Source organism: Pristis pectinata, chromosome 2 (genome assembly GCF_009764475.1).
Source record: "Pristis pectinata isolate sPriPec2 chromosome 2, sPriPec2.1.pri, whole genome shotgun sequence".
Lineage (NCBI taxonomy): Eukaryota > Metazoa > Chordata > Chondrichthyes > Rhinopristiformes > Pristidae > Pristis > Pristis pectinata.
In genome coordinates, this window is record NC_067406.1 from 12,473,831 (window position 1) to 12,487,272 (window position 13,442).

Below are 13,442 nucleotides of genomic sequence, written 5' to 3' on the forward strand. Positions count from 1 at the left end.
AGTTTGTCCTTCCAAAGTGTACCAGCTCACACCTCTCCGGATTGAACTCCATCTGCCACTTCTCAGTCCAGCTCAGCATCCTATCAATGTCCCTCTGCAATCTTCGACAGTCCTCTACACTATCCACAACACCACCAACCTTTGTGTCATCTGCAAACATGCCAACCCACCCTTCTACCCCATCATCCAAGTCATTAATAAAAACCACAAAAAGTAGAGATCCCAGAACCGATCCTTGTGGGACACTGCTAGTCACAGTCCTCCAATCTGAATGTACTCCCTCCACCACAACCCTCTGCTTTCTACAGGCAAGCCAATTCTGAATCCACACGGCCAAGCTTTCCTGGATCCCATGCTCTCTGATGTTCTGAAGAAGCCTACCATGCAGAACCTTGTCAAATGCCCTACTAAAATCCATGTAGACCACATCTACTGCACTACCCTCATCAATCTGTCTGGTCACCTCCTCAAAGAACCCTATCAGGCTTGTGAGACATAATCTGTCCTCTACAAAGCCATGCTGGCTGTCCCTGATCAGACCATGATTGTCCAAATGCCCATAGATCCTAGCTCTAAGAATCCTTTCCAACAGCTTGCCCACCACAGATGTAAGGCCCACTGGTCTATAATTCCCTGGACTATCCCTACTACCTTTTTTGAATAAGGGGACAACATTTGCCAGCCTCCAATCCTCTGGTACCATTCCCATGGACAACGAGGACTCAAAGATCCTAGCCAAAGGTTCAGCAATCTCCTCCCTCACCTCATGGAGCAGCCTGGGGAATATTCCATCAGGGCCCGGGGACTTATCTGTCCTAATATTTTCTTATAGCTCCAAAACATCCACTCTCTTGATATCAACATGCTCTAGAACATTAAACTTACTAACACTGTCCTCAGCATCATCAAGGCCCCTCTCCTTGGTGAATACTGAAGAGAAGTATTTATTGAGGACCTCACCCACTTCCACAGCTTCCAGGCACATCTTCCCACCTTTACCCTTTATTGGTATTGGTTTATTGTCATTTGTACCGAGGTACAGTGAAAAACTTGTCTTGTATACCGTTCGTACAGATCAATTCATCACACAGTACGTTGAGGTAGCACAGAGTACACTGAGGTAGTACAGGGTAAAAACAATAACAGAATACAGAGTAACGTGTCACAGCTACAGGGAAGTGCATTGCAGGTAGACACAAAGTGCAAGGTCAGACAAGGTAGACTATGAGGTCAAGAGTCCATCTCGTCATATAAGGGGACCGTTCAATAGTCGTATCACCTGTCCACGTACTTTTTAAATATATCTGATAGACCTGCCTCAACCACTTCCTCTGGCAGCTGGTTCCATATAGCTACCACCCGCTGTGTAAAGAAGTTGCCCCTCAGGTTCTTAATAAAGCTTTCACCTCTAACCTTAAAACTTTTTCACACAGAGGGTGGTGAGCATATAGAACGCATTGCCAGAGGCAGGTACATTAGTATCATTTAAGAAGCACTTGGCTAGGAACATGGAGGGGTGGGGGGCTTAGAGGGGTATGGGCTGAACGCAGGAAATTGGCACTAAATGGGTGGGCACTGTGGTCGGCATGGACTCGTTGGGCCGAAGGGCCTGTGTCCGTGCTGTACTGCTCTATAACTCTATGAGGGGCATAGATAGGGCTGGCAGCCTTTTTCCCAGGGTTGGGGAAATGAAAACGAGAGGACATAGTTTTAAGGTTACAGCTGAAAGGTTTAGTAAGAACCTGAGGGGCAACTTCTTTACACAGCGGGTGGTAGGACCAGCTGCCAGAGGAAGTGGTTGAGACAGGTACATTAGATACATTTAAGAAGTATGTGGACAGGTACATGGATGACAAGAGTTTAGAGGGATATGGGCCAAGTGGTGGGAAATGGGATTAGTTTGAACATATACCTTGGTCGGCATGGACAAGTATGGGCCAAAGGGCCTTTTTCTGTGCTGTGTAACTCTATGACTCTATGACAGGCTGCAGAAGCTGAAGCTGGTAATTCTCAAGGGCAATTGGGGAAGGGAATTTAATGGTCAGATCACATGATTAAAGAAACTATCTATCAATTCAAAAATCTAGATTACTCTCATGTTGTATTTTGTTTGGCTGTCAAAGAGTCATGGTCCCATGGTATGAATTAAAAGTTTAATAGAATTTGATGATGTTTACAGATCTCTCCCTTTCTCACCCTTAACGGCCAACCACATAGGTGTTGACCAATTTAATAATCCATAAAATCTCGATGGTTGCCCATTAAAAGTGCCAAAGTCTGGCTATTGATATTGAAGTCGTTCATCATTAACAAGGCTCTATCTTTGCCAAGTTCTGCTGCATCTACATCCCTCCCTAGTGCAGTAAGTGCACAGATTAAATTCTACATGAGCACATATTATGACACAGAGAAATAAAAACAATTACAGGATCTCACAAAGCTTGATGCTACCTGCTGTTACCTGCTGCCTGCCTATAATAGTTATGTTTTACATTGGGAATAGGCACGGCAAAGGTCAACATGAAATAAAACTCAAGCCCAACAATAAATAAAATGTCAAGGTCATACGATCACATTGGGAGATGTGTGCAGGAATTTAAATTTGGCCACCTACATGTTAAATATGTAAGTCGGCAGAATGGCCTTACTGGTAGAGCTGCTGCCACTCAGCTCCAGTGATCTGAGTTCAATCCTGACATCCAGTGCTGTCTACGTGAAGTTTCTTCTGTAACCATGTGGGTTTCTTCTGCGTGCTCCAGTTTCCTCCCAAACGCGTGGGTTGGTAGGTTAATTGGCCACTGTAAATTGCCCTTTGTGCAAGTGTGGGGTAGAATCGAGGGGTATTTAATGGGAATATGTTTAGGGTAGGATTAGTGTAAAAGTGGGTGCTTGATTGTTGGCATGAATGTGGTGGGCCAAAGAGTCTGTTTCTATTCTGTATCTCTCTGTGACTATGATATGGGCATACTTTGTGTCCATATGTATGTGTCCTTAGAGTGAAAATCGAACATAGAACAGTACAGCACATGAACAGGCCCTTCGGCCCATGAAGTCTGTGCTGACCATGATGCCAGTCCAAACTAATCCCATCTGTCTGCACATGGTCTGTGTCCCTCCATTCCCTGCCTGTTCATCTATCTGTCTAAATATCTCTTAAACTGTTTCTGTTTCCACCACCTTCCCTTACAATGCATTCCAGGCACCTGCCACTCCCTGTGTAAAAAAACTTGCCCTGTAAATCTCCTTTAAGCTTTCTCCCTCTCACCTTCAAGCTATGCCCTCTAGTATTTGATATGTCCGCACTGGGAAAATGACTCTATCTAATTTGACTATCAGATAATTTGATCAGGTTTGATTATCAGAGGGGCCATGGTACTACTGACACCCTCACGAGGCAGACTCCTGGAGAATGACACAGCACAGAAAGAATCAGAGAATCATACAGCACAGAAATGGGCCATTTTAGCCCACCTCATTCATGCCGACCATGAAGAATATCGACGCTGACTCCTTTTCCTCATTTTAGACCCATATCCCTCGACACCATTTCCATCCAAATTACCCGTCCAAACGCCTATTACACATTGTAATTGTAGCTGTCTCCACCACCTCCTCTGGCAGCTTATGCCAGATAACCTCCACCCTCTGTGTGAGAAACCTACCCCTCAGATCTCCTTTAAATTTCTCCCCTCTCACCTTAAAACTGTGCCCTCTAGTTCTAGACACCCCTGTCCTTGTAGAAAGATTCAGACTAACCTTCCTGCCGATGCTCCTCATAATGTTGTAAACCTCTATAATGTCACCCCCTCAGACCCTTAGATTCCAGTGAGAATAAACCCAGCCTCTCCAAAGTCTTCGACAGCCCTCCAATCCAGGTAAAAACTTGGTGAATCTCTTCTGCACTCTCTCTATTGCTATCACATCCTTCTTGTTGTGTGGCGACCTGAAATGTGCACAATACTCTGTGCAATTTAACCAAATTTTGTACATCTGTGATATGAGGCCATTCAGCCCATCAAGCCTGTCCTAGCTCTTTGATTGACATGTGCAATCAATCCTGCACCCTAGATCATTCCCCATAACCTCATATCTTTTCCTTTACAAGTGCGCATCCAAGAGAAACTTACTATTGAACCTGTTTCTACCATTCTTTCACATGGTGCATTCTAGGCGTTTGTAGGTCATTATGAAAAATGTTTTCTTCAAAAAGTTGACCATTTAGGCCATTTGTTTAATTTGTAATGTGATTAGCTTTCTAAACCACTGCAGGGTGCACATAGTGTATGGTGGATTCATAATTGGACAAGGCAGGATCAGGATAACAACTTCTCCAAATCGTAAATATAATCTGAATTAGTTTAGACATTAATCCCATGGCTTCCATGGTTTCTTTTTCCCACTTCCTGGTGCTAGACACATTTATTGGATTCATCCATCAGTTTCCAAGGTGGGATTCTCGCAAATTCTTAATACTGGTTGTCAGTTTGGCCAGAAAATGGAGACCACAGATGTTGTTTATTATAGCCGTGTCTGAAACACAATACCTGGAGCAGTTAGACCCTTCATTAAATATTCATTGCGAACAGTAAAATCTTTAACATCATTGCTCGACCTTCTGGAGGGAAGAGATCAACACTTTTTATCAGAAAAGGACATCATATCAAAAAATGAGCTTTAGAAACAGTAGATTTATATTCACAGCAACATTTCAATCATCGTTAACTATCTTCAACACCCTCGCACTTAGGAACTTGGGTGTTGATAGAAATATGCACAGAGACTTAAATTCAAACACATTTGGAGAGCTGAATTAAACACATGTTATACACAATATGTCAGAGAGTATTAACGTGATATAGCATGGAAACAGGCCCTTCGGTCCAACGCATCCATGCTGAACAAGTGTCCACTTGAGCTCGTCCTGTTATCCCACACTTGGCCCATATTCCTCTAAACCTTTTGTTCCCATGTACTCATCCAAATGCCTTTTAAATTCTGTCATTGTATCTGCCTCAACCACTTCCTCTGGTAGTTCGTTCCATATATGCACCACCCTCTGAGTGAAGAAGTTGCCCCTTGGGTCCCTTTTAAATCAATCCCCTCTCGCCTTAAACCTATGCCCTCTAGTTTTTGCTTCCCTTTCCCTGGGAAAAAGTCTGAGTGTATTCACTCTGTTATGCACCTCATGGTTTTATACACTTTTAAATCAATCCCCTCTCGCCTTAAACCTATGCCCTCTAGTTTTTGCTTCCCTTTCCCTGGGAAAAAGTCTGGGTGTATTCACTCTGTTATGCACCTCATGGTTTTATACACTTTGATAAGGTCAACCCTCAGTCTCTGAAGTATTTAATGATTCTGGGGGAGCCATGTTACTGGTGGCCCTCCCTGCCCACCATACATTGGGTTTGTATCAAATTCCCCTTGCTCCCCAGACCCTGCACCTCCACTACCCAAGGGATAAGAACGTGCCCCAATGGATGGGTACTAGGGAGTGCCTACCAATATCATCAAAATGCATAGGCTCCTTGCCTCAAAGGAGGTTTGAACAGGAAAACCCAGCTGAGCAAAGCCCTTCACCAAGCAATGAGGGCTTGCCAATATTGCAGGCTGTGTGTGAGAATGGATTCATTACATAAAATACATTTATTTAATATTGTCAGTATTAGTGTTTAGATGTAATCAAACTAGGAGCTAAGTCTGATCATATTTTTACATTAATGCCATGCATAATACCTGGATAGAGTAGCCAGCCAGCATCTTTTTCCCAGGGTCAAAATGGCTAATACTAGAGGACATCCATTTAAGGTGAGAGGGGGAAAATTCTGAGGAGACAGGTTGTTTTCACAGCGAGTGGTGGGCGCCTGGAATGTGCTGCCAGGGGTGGTAGTGGAGGCAGATACGACAGAGACATTTAAGAGGCTCTTAGATAGGCACATGAATATGCAGAGAATGGAGAGATATGGAGACAGAAGGGATTAGGTATCATTAGCTTAATTAGTTCGGCACAACATCGTGGGCTGAAGGGCCTGTTCCTGTGTCTGTGTTCTTTGAGAAATGTCAACATGTTTGGGAAGAATATACTTTCAAGGGTCTATCATTTATTGGGCATTTATAATATTGACTCACCCATAGCTGGAGAGCACGATCCAGTTCTGGGCACTGCACTTTCGAAAAGAATAGAAGGTGTGATGGCACCTCAGTTAATGCTGCTGTCTTTCAGCTGTTGGGATCTGGGCACAATGCTGCCTTTGGATACTGTCTGTGTGGAGTTTGCATGACCACATGGGGTTTGCTCAGAGTGCTCGGGTTTCCTCTCTATAACTGCCATATGATGCTGAGACTGACAAGAACTTTGAAGCATTTTGCCCTGTTGGTGGAATTCTGGGTTAATTTCCAGCACATAAAGATGTCTCATACTGCACTCCTTGTGTATGGGAAAAAACTGCCCATTCTTCAGTACATTTAGTCGCTATTCTGGAGAAAATAAAGTGCACTATTTACCAACGCTTGTCTCTGTGCATTTCAGCAATTGGTTCTCTCTGATTTTTCCATCCTTGTGTCCATTTAAACTCCATAGCTTTTATTTTAACAATCCTGCAAGTGATTTTTGAAGCCAATTTTACATTGCCCACACTTTGTATCTGACCCTTTAGTTAATGTGTACGCTGTTTCTATCTATTACCACATATGAATGCATTGCAAGAAGCGGTCTGGTGTTCAACGGATTCCATTAGAAATCAAAAGGTTTCATTTAATGTAGATTTTTTTTTAACAGACTGAAGTACAGTTTGCTCAGCCATATGATCTATTTTTATTGACTATAACCATGAGCTGTTAGAGTCTCTTCTCTGACATCAATCACTTTGCAGGCTATAATGCTTTACCTGGGTACCCACGACAATGACTTGAAACTCTGCACATAAGGCTTGGAAGAGGCATGGCTGCTAGCTTGTAGCCTTAAGCGAATCACTTCAAGTTATCTATTGGTTCTTCTAAGATTTGTGTTCCAATGTAATCACCCTTCGTTGAGAAATCACCCTCAACGAGAAACTGAGAAATAATCACCCTAGCTGAGCCACTGGAGGGAAGTGAGATTATTCCAACATTACCAACTGTGGCATTTTCTGCTTCTTTAATTCCTTTCAGCTGTTGCCTTTAAGGTCCAATGTCATAGTTATTTACAAAGTCAAAGTAAGTCAAAGTCGAGTTTATTGTCATGTGCAATGAAAAACTCACTTGCAGCAGCATCACAGGCACATATCATCAGGAACATAGCATTCACAAGAAAAACATAAATTAAACAAATTATACACAATTTTTACAAGAAATAACACAATAACAACAACAAAAAGCAAAGTCCATTGTGGTGCAAAGAGGTCAAACTGGTCATGGCGTGGCTATACTGAGGTAGTGATTAGGGTTGTGCAGGTTGGTTCAAGAGCCGAATGGTGGAAGGGAAGTAACTATTTTTGAACTTGGTCATGTGGGACTTCAGGCTTCTGTACTTCCTGCCCAATGGTAGCTGTGAGAATATGGCATGGCCCAGATGGTGGAGATCTTTGATGATAGACGTTGCCTTCTTGAGGCAGTGCCTCATGTAGATACCACCGATGGTGGGGAGGGATGTGCCTGTGATGTATTGGGCAGAGTCTACGACTCTCTGCAGCTTCTTATGTTCCTGCGTAATCGAATTGCTGTACCAGACCGTGATGCAATCAGTCAGGATATTTTCAACAGTACACCTGTAGAAGTTTGTTAGAGTGCTTGGTGACAAGCCAAACCTTAACCTTCTAAGAAAGTAAAGATGCTGGCCCGCCTTCCTTGTGACAGCATCTTTGTTCTGGGCCCATGACAGGTCATCCCATCTGTTAACACCCAGGAATTTAAAGCTGCTGACTCTCTCCACTGCTGATCCACCAATGTAGACTGGTGCATATTTGCCCTCCTTCCCCTTCCTGAAGTCAGCAATCAGTTCTTTAGTTTTATTGACAATGGGTGTGAGGTTATTGTTCCAAATTCTAACCTAAATGTGAAGATGTGATCCCATTATCTCATATTTCATATTTCTTTACAATGGGAATGAAGGACATTCTGCCCATTGAGTCCATTCTAGCTGTCAGAGTGATATTACTCCTCTGATTATTTCCCTGTAACCTATTCTCTCTCACATGTCCATGAACTCTCCCATGATCATCCTATCACTCACATACACTAGGGGTAATTTACAGCAGCTGATTAACCAGCACATTTTACTTGCCCAGGCTACTCTGATAGCATCCCCCAGCCTGCAGCCCTGACCGCCAAGATGGACAAGCAGAGCAGGCACATGGGAGCACCACCACCTAGAGGTTCCCATCCAAGTTACACAATAAATTGGAAATAAATTGTTGGTCCTTCATCGTCACATGGTCTAATTCCTGGAACCCCCCAGTACCCAATAGCACCAAGATGCTACAGAAAAACTGCAGTGGTTCAAGAATGCAGCTCACCACCTGCCTCCCTAGAACCTTGAGCAATAAATGGTGACATGACCAGTAATGCGCAGATTCTAAACGACATTTCGATAAGTACATGGATTGAGGGATATGGGCTAAACCCAGGCAAATGGGACTACCTTGGTAGCGACCATAGTCAGCATGAATGAGTCGGGCTGAAGGGCCTATTTCTGTGACATATTAAGATAAGATAAGGTATCTTTATTAGTCACATGTACATTGAAACACACAGCGAAATGCATCTTTTGCGTAGAGTGTTCTGGTGGCAGCCCTCAAGTGTCGCCACGCTTCCGGCACCAACATAGCATGTCCACAACTTCTTAACCCCCACATATTTGGAATGTGGGTGGAAACCAGAGCACCCGGAGGAAACCCACACAGACACGGGGAGAACGTACAAACTCCTTACAGACAGTGGCTGGAATTGAACCCCGGTCGCTGGTGCTGTATTGGTGTAGCATAACTGCTACACTACTGTGCCTGCCCTAAAAAGGACCTCACAAAGATAATTGTTTTCAAACAGTGTCCCACAGACAACCTGACAACTCCCAACCAACAACAGCTGCAACATGGCCAGACCACCTGAACTGCTCTGAAAACCACCATAACCTGCGGCAAAACTTTTGGCTTGTCTACCAGAAATCACCAGGACTGATTTAATTAGAATGACAAGGAGATCCAGCAGCCAACTAACCACAAACAAAGGGATTCCAGGATTGGAAGTTCCACCATTCCTCAAGGGAAAAGAAATAGCTCTGCAGGCACCTGATGGCCGAGGTTTAGCAGAACAAAGACTAGATGGTGGCTGCAAGTGCTGAATTTCATGATTCTTCAGTGCTATCGTGACCATCTATTGCCCAAAACACCAAGGTATTGGTATTGGTTTATTATTGTCACTTGTACTGAGGTACAGTGAAAAACTTGTCTTGCATACCAATTGTACAGGTCAATTCATAACACAGTGCAGTTACATTGAGTCCCACCCTAGTGAGGATAGGTTGATTGAGTTCGGGCTTTTCTCTTTGGAGAGAAGGAGGATGAGAGGTGACTTGATAGAGGTGTACAAGATGATAAGAGGCATAGATCAAGTGGACAGTCAGAGACTTTTTCCCAGGGTGACAATGGCTAACACGAGGAGGCATAATTTTAAGCTGATTGGAGGAAGGTATAAGGGGGATGTCAGGGGTAAGTTTTTTACACAGAGAGTGGTGGGTGCATGGAATGCACTGCTGGCAGAGGTTGTGGGGGCAGATACGTTAGAGACATTTAAGAGACTCTTAGATAGCTACATGAATGATAGAAAAATGGAGGGCTATGTGGGAATGAAGGGTTAGATAGATCTTTGAGCAGGATAAAATGTCAGGAAGGCACCGTGGGCCAAAGGGCCTGTACTGTGCTGTAGTGTTCTATGTTCTATGAAGTGAGAGCAAGGAAGAAGGGTGAACTCTCAAGGACGGAGGGGAAGTCGGCAGCCGCTGCAAGGAACACTTCAAGACCTCTTGAACCATGACTCTGCCCTTCACTCTATTCCACAGCAAACCAGCTGGTCCAGCCCCTCCTCCACACCTGACTAAGAAGAAACCAAAGCTGCCAAAACAACAGGAGCTGACAGTATCCCTGATGAAGTTCTGAAGCTTGATGGAGAGGAACTCCAGACATAAATTCACAACATTGGCTTCCACATATGGAGAAGGAAGAAATGCCAGGACATCTCTGTGACTGCCTCCTTTTGTTATAGTTTGCAGCCACAGACAGCCCGACGGTCTCTTGGTGAGGTGGTGGTCTAGATTATGGGTTACGTCGCTGGAGTCAGTGTTTGAGCCTGTAGCTTTTGAATTTGGAGGTAAGACCTTGAATTGCTCCAACGTAACAGATATGGAGAAAAGCAGCCTTGCATTTTATATTATTCACCCTTGAGTGACTGCCTGTGTTAGACTGACATTTCAATAGGCCCAGCATCTCAGTAACAATCACATTCCAGCAACATTCAATCATTTGTATGTCGTTATTTTCATAACCCACAATTTTATTCCTAAACGGATGTCATCCTGCTGTTTTATATTCAATATACCATCAAATGATTGCTCTGGCAGTCTATTCTACACACTCGGAGAGAAAAACAATTCCTTCTAATCTCAGATTCTGCCTGAGCCTTGTTAAACTTATGATCTTGTCTTCTAGTTTCACATAGAGGAGCAATAAGCTGAGTCTGACGTGATCTGGGTAATAAAGGCACAGTTATATCACAGCATCCTCCAGTATTCCGGCTGCTGCTGTTATTGTAATTCCAAGATTAAACAAGAAATGGATGCACTTTAAAAAGGTGTGTGCCCTAACATATGCTGTCCTCCACAGGTTTTCCAGAGGCCAAGATGATGGAACACTTTTGGAGTGGGCTAATCCTGGCTGGTGCAAGGAATTTGTATGTGGTGTTTCAAACCCATGCAAGAAGCTGCATTTATTTCTAGGAAGGATGATGGTGGGTCTGTCCTTAAAACACATCATCCCTTAAGGAGTTGTGGTGGTGACACTTAGGGTCTTACCAGCTAAGCAGTCTTGGTTCAGAGTTTAACTTGAGCTCATGAAGTTAGACTGACACTTTGGCCCAATGTTCAGGGAGGGCTACACTGTCAGAGCTGCTTTGATTCAGATTGAAGCACATTGCCCTCTCTCCAGTATCATGGGTACAGCTCTCCCCACCATCGAGGACATCTACAAGAGGCAAAGTCTCAGGAAGGTGATGTTCGTCATCAGGGACCCCCACCATCTGAGCCACACCATCTTCTCATTGCTGCCATCAGGCAGGAGGTACAGGAGTCTGAAGACCCACACCTCAAGGTTCAACAACAGCTTCTTCTCCACTGTCATCAGGTTCTTGAACTGACCTGAAAAACCCTCATACTACCTCAGACTATATTTCTTTTTTCTATCCCTCAACTTACACTAATGTTGTTATGTTGATTTTTGTTTATTTTGCTATTGGTATTGATATTGGTCTATTATTGTCACTTGTACCGAGGTACAGTGAAAAACTTGTCTTGGATACTGATCGTACAGATCAATTTATTACACAGTGCATTGAGGTAGTACAGGGTAAAACAATACAGAATACAGAGTAAAGTGTCATAGCTACAGGGAAGTGCAGTGCAGGTAGTCAATAAGGTGCAAAATCATGACAAGGTAGATTGTGAGGTCAAGAGTCCATCTCATCATATAAGGGAACTGTTCAGTAGTCTTATCACAGTGGGATAGAAGCTTTCCTTGAGTCTGGACGTATGTGCCGTCAGGCTCCTGTATCTTCTGCCTGATGGGAGAGGAGAGGAGAGGAGAGAGAATGACCCAGGTGGGTGGGGTCTTTGATTATACTGGCTGCTTCACCAAGGCAGCGAGAGGTATAGACAGAGTCCATGGAGGAGAGGCTGGTGTCCATGATGTGCTGAGCTGTGTCCAAAATTCTCTGCAGTTTCTTGCGGTCCCGGGCAGAGCAGTTACCATACCAAGCCGTGATGCATCCAGATAGGATGCTTTCTATGGTGCATCAATAAAAGTTGGTGAGTGTGAAAGGACACATGCCAAATTTCTTTAGCTCCTGAGGAAGTAAGGTGCAGGTGAGCTTTCTTGGCCGTGGCATCTACGTGGTTGGACCACGTAGTTTTGTCATATAAGTTATGTATAATTTATGTTAATTTAAGTTTATGTTTATTTATATTTGCTATGTTTGTAATGTGCTGTGCTGCTGCTGTGAAATGCTAGTTTTCATGGCATTTATACCCTGGGCATGCATGCCAATGACAATGAACTTGAACTTGAACTTCAATGTCAAAGACCACAGGGTATTATTGAAGAACAGTTCTCCCGCTGTCCTGCTTGATACTTACTCCTTCAACTAACCACCTCAACAGCTAGTTCTCTCAGTTATTTATCCTGACTGGTGTTAGCAGGATATTACGATTTCCCACTTGCCTTCAATCCTTGTTTACAATGCAACAGTGAACTCTTCAAAAGTACTTCATTGGCTGAACTTGTGGAAAGCACTGTATAAACGTTAGATCTTCTCTCTGATGAACAATCTGACCTTCAGTCATATCCATATCACCTAAAGACAATCATAAGCCTGTCAATGTGCTCACATCAAGAAAATAGATTGGCCTCTCTGTATGGAAGAAATTAGATTGGTCTCTCAGGTTGACACCCCCAGCAAATATTCAGCTCAATCAATAATTCCCTTACCACCTCCCTGACTTTGAACCTCCCACAGGTTTCCGTCTTCCTGTTACAATGATACGGACACATTTCAACAATTATTGATTCTTTCATCATTTTTTAACCTTGATACAGACAACAGTAGTGAAATAGAAAGAAATGAACATTGAATATCAAGAGCTGGAACAGAACAAGATTGGCAGCAGTACTTCAGCGCAGAATATCACTACAGGAGTTCTGTAGGGCAGTGTCCTAGGCCCAGCTATCTACAGCTGCTTCGTCAGTGACCCTCCTTCCATTATAATGTCAAAAGTGGGGATGATTGTGCAGTGTTCAGTTACATTTATTGTTCCTCTGGCAATTAAATAATCTGTGCAGCGGGACCTGGAAAACACCCAGGATTGGTTTTATAGGTGTCATTCATGTCAGGCAATAATTTTCTCCAACAGAGGGACTGTACTATTTTCTCTTGATATTTATAGTCTCAAACTCACCTATCGTCAACATCCTGGGGTCACCACTGATCCAAACCTGAACCAGACTATTTATAGTCTCAAACTCACCTATCGTCAACATCCTGGGGTCACCACTGATCCAAACCTGAACCAGACTAGCCATATAAATACTGAGACTACAACAGCAGGTTAGAGGCTGGGTATCCCACAGCAAGTGACTCACCTCCCAACGCCCCAAACCCTTTCCACCATCCCGAGCAGGGGCAGGATGGAAAACTCTCCACCTACC